Source organism: Chrysochloris asiatica, unplaced genomic scaffold (genome assembly GCF_000296735.1).
Source record: "Chrysochloris asiatica unplaced genomic scaffold, ChrAsi1.0 scaffold00069, whole genome shotgun sequence".
NCBI lineage: Eukaryota > Metazoa > Chordata > Mammalia > Afrosoricida > Chrysochloridae > Chrysochloris > Chrysochloris asiatica.
The window spans coordinates 15666601-15676271 of record NW_006408587.1 but is presented as its reverse complement, the minus strand read 5'-3'; the positions used below and the strand labels follow the sequence as shown (position 1 = coordinate 15676271).

The following is a 9671-nucleotide window of genomic DNA, read 5'->3' as shown; positions in this document are numbered from 1 at the left end:
GCAAAAATTCTCAATAAAATCCTAGTCAACAGAATCCAGCACCACATCAAAGATAATACATCATGACCACAAGTGGGTTTCATAAAAGGGATGCAAGGATGATTCAACATTATAGAAAAACAATCAATGTAATCCACCTCCTAAATAAGAAAAAGGAACCACATGATCATATTGATTGACATCCATTCCTGATAAAAACACTCAACAAAGTAGGAATTGAAGGGAAATTCCTGAACATAATCAAGAGCATATATACAAAACCAACAGCCTACATCACTCTCAATGGAGAGAAATTGAAAGCCTTCCCTCTGTGAACGGGAACCAGACAAGGATGCCCTTTGTCACCACTCATTTTCAGTATTGTTTTGGAAGTCTTAGCAAGAGGTATACGGCAAGATAGGGAAATCAAAGGCATCCAGATTGGCAAAGAGGAAATAAAACTCTCTCTATTTGCAGACTACATGATCCTACACATAAAAAACCCCAAAGACTCAGTAAAAAAGCTACTAGACATCATTGGAAGATTCAGCAAAGTGGCAGGGTATAAGATCAACATACAAAAATCAGATGGATTCCTCTGAACAATGACAGTGCTGAAAAAGACATTAGGAAAGAAATGCCATTTGCAATAGCCACCCAAAGGAGGAAATATTTAGGAATAAATGTAACCAGAGAAACAAAGGACCTATACAAAAAGAATTACAAAACACTACTAAAAGGAACCAAAAGAGACTTACAAAAGTAGAAGAACATACCATGTTCCTGGACAGGAAGACTGAGCATCATGAAAATGTCAATACTACCCAAAGCAGAAGGGAACAGTCGCTGGAGAAGGATGTCATGCTGGGTAAGATGGAGGGTCAGAGAAAAAGAGGAAGACCCCCAACGAAATGGATCAGCCAGGTAGCATCATTGATGGCGTCAAGTGTGGCAGCAGTAGTAAGGTAGGCCCAGGATCAGACATTGTTTCATTCTGCTATGCATGGGGTCGTTATGAGTCAGTTCCGACTCGATGGCACCTGACAACAACAACAACCCAAAGCAATTTACACATATAATGCAATTCCAATACACATTCCAATGAGATTCTTCAAAGAGATGGAAAAGACAATTACGAACTTTATATGGAAAGGAAGGAGACCCAGGATAGGCAAAGCACTGCTCAAGAAGAAGAACAAGGTTAGAAGCCTGTCACTCCCCAATTTCAAAACCTACTACACAGCTACAGTGGTCAAAACAGCTTGGTACTGGTACAATGAAAGACACATTGATCAATGGAATAGAATCGAGAATCCAGAAATTAACCCATCCACATACAGCCAATTGATTTTTGGCAAAGTGCCTAGGTGTGTTACATGGGGAGGAGGTAGTCTCTTTAACAGATGGTGCTGGCAGAACTGGAAGGCGATATGCAAAAGACTGAAACAAGACCTTTACCTCATGCCCTATACAAAAACCAACTCAGCATGGATTGAAGACCTAAATGTGAATCCCAAAATTATGAAAGTCATTAATGAAAAAATAGGGACAAATGTGAGGGTTCTAATACAGGGAGTACACAGACTACCAAATATTTTGAAAATTACACAAACAAAAGTAGGCAAAATAGATGATTGGGGCATACTAAAAATTAAAAACTATGTGCATCAAAAGACTTCACCAAAAGAGTAAAAAAGGAACCCACAGAATGGGAAAAAATCTTTTGCAATGACACATCATACAAGGGACTCATTTCTAAAATATATAGGAAACTACAACACCACTACAAGAAAAAGACAAATAACCCAACTAAAAAATGGGCACAGGACATGAACAGACTTCACCAAGGAAGAAATCCATATGAACATATGAAGAAATGTTCATGATCACTAGCCATTAGAAAGATGCAAATCAAAGCAACAATGAGATATAATCTCACACCAGCAATGACAGCAAAGATCAAAAGAATAGAGGACAATAAGTGCTGACGAGGATGTGGAGAGACTGGGACACTCCTGCATTGCTGGTAGGATTGCAAAATGGTCTAACCTCTCTGGAAAGCAACCCTCAGAAGGTTGGAAATAAAAATACCTTATGATCCAGCAATCCCTCGACTTGGTATTTACCCACAAGAAATACGACCCATAACACAAGCAGATATATGCACACCAGTGTTCATAGCAGCACTATTTACAATAGCGAAAAGATGGAGACAGCCTAAGTGTCCATCAGTTGAATAATGGATAAACCAACTGTGGTACATACACACAATGGAATACTATGCTACCTTGAAGAACAACAATAAAGCTGCAAGCCACCGCATAACAAGGATGAACCTTGAGGACATTATGCTGAATGAAATTAGTCAGTTACAAAAGGAGAAATACTGCATAGGACCATTATTGCAAAAGACTAAGAAAAAGAACCCACACTAAAAGGGGGGAGGGATTTTATATATATTTGCTAATCACCAGGATGAATGGAATGAGAGGAGGGCAGGGAGGGAGGGGAAGATAAAGTACAGGGTAAGGAATAGACAGAGGATAGCTTGGGTATGGGGGTGGGGTGGGGTGCGGGGGTGCAATACAAGGCTGATGGGAGACTTGCATTAGTTAGGCAGGTTTGCATTGGCTAAGTGGGACAGAGGCAAATGATGATGTATGCACAACCTTGGAACAAACAAGCTCCGGGATACAGGGATTGAGGCACGGTTTGAAGGGGTAGAAGAGGGGAATAGTGTTAAGATGCTTGGCTGTCTTTTGAATCTTGGTTTCCCTTGCTTACCATTGTAAAGTAGACACTTGAAGTGGGGAGAAAGGAATAGCCAGGATCATCACTGCAAAAGCTTGCAAGTCTGTCTTCAGCCTATAACTGATTGGAATACCTTAAAGAGGGCTAGAAGTTGTCCAGTGAAAGAGGCTTCCTGTGGAGTCTTTACATTGCACAAGACCATAGGTGGAATCCAGAACCGACTGTGGTAGGAAATTTCCACTGGAAAGGATGAGTAGACCAGCCTAGAGCGGCTAGAAGAACAGAAGATACTTTGTGAAAGAAAGACCGGCAGGAAAAATCCGAAACAATAATGGCAGTCTGATTGATTACTACAAGAACAAGTAAGCTGTTCACTCAGGAGCCATCAAGGCAAATGGTCGGGACCCCTCAGAGCAAACCCCCTCCCAAGACTGAGACTCAAGGGGAATACATGAGCAGACATGTGGACTGACTGGTGACCAATGGCTGGTGACCACGTTGGTCACCGATAAGGGAAGAGGAGGAAAAAACAGCAATGAAGGTGTGAGCTAAGCCCGACCACATTCAATAGACCCCGTGAACCCAGGTGGAGACCTGGATGGCCAGCAGTACGGCAAGACCTGGGAACTCCTGGGCCCAGAGGCAGTGACATGGCCACAGAGGACTTGAGTGGAGAGTAAAGCGTCCAGGTATTATAAAGTGAAGGGAGATGCACAGGAACACCCATACTTGCAGATAGTACCCACTTGACCTGGCTTCGATGGCTGGATGATCAGAACTCGACTAGAAGAAAGAAGAGGGGAAGAAAAAAAAGAGTAATTTGCTACAATTTGATGAGCTTTACCTATACTTATGGATCTAGTAGCTCAAAACAGGGAACAAATCTTTACAGCAAGGATCACTCCCACCCCATCAGTACACAGGGTTGACAGGGATGGGCAACATAGACATTTGGCTACCCAAAAGGGGAGGGGGGCTATAAAGGCAAAAAGTGACTTGCTTACAAGCTTTCAAGAGGGAGCCTAGTTCCAGATGGGGCGGGGGAAGGTAGAATCACCACTGAATGATTTCCAATCCGTTGTAATGGGGCTGGTGAAAGGAAATGGGGATACGACTCTTGTGGTACAATAGTGAATTGTACCATCAGGACTAACTGTGAGGGTAGGATATATAGTTGTTGTTGTTAAGTGCTGTCGCATTGGTTCTGACCCATAGTGACCCTGTATAGGGTTTCCGAGGAGCAGCTGGTGAGATTGAACTGCCAACCTTGCAGTTCAAACAGCTTTGAAGTCTGGCGCATTAACCCACAGCGCCACACCAGGACTCCAGGAAATATAGAGGTAGATGTTTTTTGACAAAAGGAGGAGAGTGATTGATTTTGCAGCCCAGGAGCGGAGGTCCCTGGGACCATCAAGTGAGAAGAACGGAGAGCGGGACCCTACCCAGAGAGGCAGTGACGCCAGGGATTGAGACAGAGGGATGACGTAGACAGAGCGGCTAGGGACACTGGACTCTGGGAGGGAGAAGAGCTGATGGCCGGGGGGTCAGGCCTGTGTGGTGTGCCCTTTGGGGTTATTTGATGATGCATGGAGGGAATCATAATCATTGCAATGAAACAAAATAAGATAGGATGAGTGTAAAGCTGATGATATTCTCCCATGTAAACCTCACAATAAAAACTTAAAAAAAAAAGATTAAAATTAACATAAAAAAAAACCCAAAAATATATCTATTTATAATGAAGAAGTAATTAATTTTGCAAAACAAATTCCGTCCTGCAATTCCAGCATCCTTTCTATCATCAAGTGTATATTTTCTAACATCTTATCCTTCCTCTTGTTTCCAACCTTTGCATTCCAATCGCCAGTAATTATCAATACATCTTGATAACATGTTTGGTCAATTTCAGATGGAAGAAGTTGGTAGCATTCATCCGTTCCTTCATCACTGACTTTAGTGCTTGGTGCAAAAATTTCAATAATAGTTGTATTAACTGGTCTTCCTTGTAGGTGCATGCATATTATCTTATCACAGACAGTGTTGTACTTCAAGACTGATCTTGATATGTTCTTGTTGATAATGAATGTGACACCATTCCTTTTCCAGTTTGTCATTCCCGGCATGTAAACCATATGATTGTCAGATTCAAATGGCCAATACCAGTCCATTTCAGCTCAGTAATGCCTAGGAGACCAATATTTATGCATTCTATTTCATTTTTGACAACCTCCAATTTTCCTAGATTCATGTTCCAATTATTAATTATTAACATTCCATGGTCCAATTATTAATGGATGTTTACAGCTTTTTCCCTCATTTTGAGTTGTGCCCCATCAGCAAATGAGAGTCCCAAAGACTTTACTACATTTGTGTCATCACGATCAACTCAACTTTGAGGAGGCACCTCTTCCCAGTCGTATTTTGAGTGCCTTCCAACCTGAAGGGCTTATCTTCCGGCACTAAATCTGACAATATTCTGGTGCTCTTCATCATGTTCTGTATCCAATATTTCTGGTACTGACAGTGGTCCTCTGCTATTCATAAGGTATTCAGTGACTAAATATTTTAAGTAGTCCATCCCTCCTTCTTCCTAGTTTATCTTAGTCTGGTAGCTCATCTGAAACCTGTCCACTATGGGTGACCCTGCTGGTATTTTAAATACCTGTGGCAAAGCTTCCAGAATCACAGCAACACACAAGCCACCACAGTATAACAAAGTGACAGATGAGTGGTGGGAACAGGACACCTACCCTGGGATGAGTTACAAAATGGCACATCTAAAATAGCTTTTGACGTCCTACTCTTTATTCTTCACTCCACCCACTGAACTGTGGCAATATTCTTCATAGTTCAATTGTTTCTTTCTTAGTTCCAAAGAGGAGAGATCTGAAATGGTGAAAGAAAGTTCTAGAATGAGGAGTAGTATAGAAGTCAGGCTTTGATATGTAGGTGGATTTAGATTGTGATATGATTTTTTTTAAAAAAAAAAGCAAAATTTGAAATTAGGTTTGAATTTACCACTATGAGGAACTTGGCTGCTATTTGGAACATGTTCAAAGTTATCAAATCAGATTATTAGTTAGTCCTAACCATTTAATTAGAGTCCTGGTGTGCCACTGTGGGTTAATGCACTGAACTACAATGTCAGTTTGAACCGCAATGCTCCTTGGAAACCCTATAAAGGTTCACTGTGAGTTGGAACTGACTCCAAGGCATTTACCACCACCACCAACAACCTTTTAATGAAACCTTCAAAAGGTTAGCCTGGGTAAGTTCATTCAAGGTTTCTCAGTTTCATTGAATTCATACATTTATCTGTACATTTGCCTTTCCCACTGGTAAAATATCCCATACATAATGTGCAACTCAAGTAGAGAAGACAACATTTGGATTCAGTCAGCTATTTGAAACAGTTTCCCCAAAGGCACACATCTTAGCTGAGTAGATGAATTGATTCTTTTAAACTGCCCGGTAGAATCAATAAAACTAAGGTGTGAGCTACTTACATTATTGGAGAACTAAAGTTGAAGCTTAACACAAAACTTGGGGGGCTTCAAAGGAATCAAGATGTAAACAAGATTGGTTGATTTTACCTTCTGAAATTTCATATTAAAACATAATGTTTAAGCAACTATTCTGGCATTGTTAATTCAGAGAAGGCTGACAAGAAACAGTAAGGAGAACAGACCACACCAATGAGAATGAATAGTAAACAGTGAGGACACTAGGAACAAATTTCTTAACAGTTCTTTACTTGAAGTAAACATGGTCAAATGAAGACATTCTGTTTACAAAGACTTCTTTTATAGTTAGAGGAGAGCAATAGGGATATCTGAGAAAGAAACCAGTATTTACTGAGCATTTCCTATGCACTAGTCAGTGTATTTCTCTTTTTTTACCAATGCAAAATCTGAGGCTTTGAGAAATAACTAGCTTACAGTTAATACAGCTGATAAAGACCCCAGATCTGACTGATTTTAAAGTCTAGAATCCCTGAATGCACTAAACCTTAAACTTCAATATGCTTGAAAACTGAATTATTTGTATGGGTAAAAATGAAATATACTCAAAAACTATTTCCCAGTAATTAAAGGAAAAGAGTATTAGAAATTAAGTTGTTGTTTGAGGTGGTTGTTGTTGTTAGGTGATGTTGATTCAGTGCTAACTCATAGGGACCCGATGCACACTAGAATGAAGCACTGCCTGGTCCCCCACCCTCCTCACAGGTGTTTGTTGTTACACTGAGCCCGTTGCTGCCGCCACTGTGCCAGTCCATCTCCTTCAGGGTCTTTTTCACTGACCCTCCACTTTACCAAACATAATGTCTTTTCTCCAGGGACTGCTTCCTCCTGATAATATGTCTGAAGTATGAGAAATGAAGTTTTGTCATCCTGACTTCTAAGGAGCATTCTGGTTGTACCTCTTCCAACACAGATTTGTTTGTTCTTCTGGCAGTCCATGGTACTTTCAATATTCTTCTCTGATACCATAACTCAGATGCGTAATTTCTTCTGTGGTTTTCCTTATCCATTGTCCAACTTTCACATGCATATGAGGCTATTGAAAATACCTTGATTTGCATCAGGCACACCGTAGCCCTCAAACTGACATCTTTGCTCTTGAACACTTGTGTAAGATAGCTAGAATAAAAAACATATAGTGTTGAAGGAACTATGAAAAGTGAATCTTCAGCTCCTTAAATCATAGAGTCAAAGAACCTTAAGCTGGGAGAGCTTTTAGATCATAATGTAGCCTCTACACTTTTCAGGTGGTGGGAAACTTAGGCTAAAAGAAATGAAATGATTTGCCTTTGGATGGACGCATGACCTGGCAGAGACCACTCTCATGTCGCTCCCTTTCTTAAATCCATCAAGAGTATAACACTATGAGTCTGAAGGAAAGTCCAGACGTCCTGTCCTGACACCTTTCATCATCTAGTCCTTATTGACCTTTGTGACTTTAGGTCCTTATGTCTGAGGTCTACTCTATCCTCAGAAATACAATTGAAAACTCCTATTTTAGCCACCTCCTGCTCACCCTCAGACCCCAGGCACAATGCCCTGCTTTCCTTCCTGCTTGTAGCTAACTTACTGTTGCTGTTGTTATGTGCTGGGGAGTAGGTTCTGAGTCATAGCGACCCTGTATAGAGTTTCAAAGGAGTGACTGGTGGATTTAAGCACCAACCTTGCAGTTCAAACCAACCTTGCGGTCCAGTGCTTATCCTATAGCACCACACCAGACCTCCGACTTAATTGTATATATCCTTTAAGATTCAGCTCAAGCACCATCTCCTCTAAGTAACCTTTATCCACCTTTCAAAACTGTCTTAGATACCCTTTTTCAGAATCCTTACACCTGCCTGCCAAGTCTATCATAGGCTGATCTCATTGTATTGCAATGGTGAATGGCATTTACATATGACTTCACTATCTTCTATGGCCAAGGTGAGGGAATTATTGTATTCTATAGTAAGTGGATACAAGAGACTCGTTACACATAATTTACTAATGTTTTCAGAATTACTATATAGTAGGAGCTTATGGAGGCAATTTGATTGGAAAGGGTGGGAGTAAGACTTGAAATTGTCTTTGTATAGCACTACACAAAAAATTAAGAAAATGCTATTGTCCATATCAAAGAAATGGGGCATGGGAACAAGATGGAGATATTGAGGTGTGCTCAAGTGCTGTCATGGCACTGTGGGATAATGCACTGGACCACAAGGTCAATTTGAACCACGAGGTTGGTGGCTCAAATTCACCAGCCGCTCCTAGGAAATCCTATACAGACAGGGTAGCTATGAGTCAGAACCAACTCAATAGCACTTAACAACAATAACAACAAAGTATTAGTAATCTCAAGTGAAGATCCAGCTCAAATCTCTTTCATGAACTCTTTCCTGATCTAACTCTTTCTTCTCCCCCAAAAGGCTAAAAGCTCATCCTCTAGCCTGTGACTCTATGTGGTCTGGTTTTTTACCTTTTTATAGCACATACCCCTGCTTGTTTTGACTCCGTTAGTATATCATGGTGGTTGTGTGCCATCGAGTTTGTTCCAACTCATAGCTTCCATGAATACAGTTTTCAAGATGGTAAATCTTTATGGGAGGAGCAGAAAGCCTCATCTTTCTCCTGTGGAGTAGCTGGTAGACTCGAACTAGTGACCTAGTAGCCCAATGCATAACCCACTATGCCTCCAGGGCTCCTTTGTATATGAGCACACATCTTTATTTTAATTATCTTTTTAGACCTTCCACATCCCTTACTATATTACTAAATGTAATGTCATTCTCCAGGGACTGGTTCGTCCTGATAATATGCCCAAAGTATGAGAGACAAAGTTTTCGTTATCCTGACTTCTCATACTTCAGATATATTATCAAGAGGAACTAGTCCCTGGAGGACATTATGCTTGGTAATATAGTAAGGGCTTTTGAAGGTTTACAAAGTTAATTAAAATGAAGATGTGTGCTCCCTCGCATGTAGAGTAATTCCGTAGTAACTACTGAATGGTTAACTCAGGTTCATGCAACTCTATCCCAATTGCATTTTGGAATCACTTACAGAGCATTTAAAAAATATACCAATTCCAATTCCAGTGTCCTAAAAATTCTGATTTAATCGATCTGGGATAGGAACAGATGTCCTTTTTATTTATTTATTTTTTTTAAGCTCCTGAGGTTGAGGACTCGGATTAGATTCTTTGCTTAAACAGTAGCTCTCAAAGTGTGGACTCCTGGACTAGCAGTACCAACATTACCCAGAAACTTGTTAGAAATTCTTGGGCAAATTCTTGGGCCCTACACCAGACCTATTGTTGTTGTTGTTGTCAGGTGCCATCGAGTCGGAACCGACTCATAGCAACCCCATGCACAGCAGAACGAAACAATGTCCAATCCTGGGCCAACCTTACTATCGCAGCCACACTTGACGCCATCAATG

The 9671-nt window shown here is 40.7% G+C and overlaps 1 protein-coding gene across 1 annotated transcript in view; it reads left to right on the top strand.

The window, feature by feature from the left end:
- INVS (inversin) overlaps window positions 1–9671 on the top strand; it is a 238392-nt gene that overhangs the window by 131706 nt on the left and 97015 nt on the right.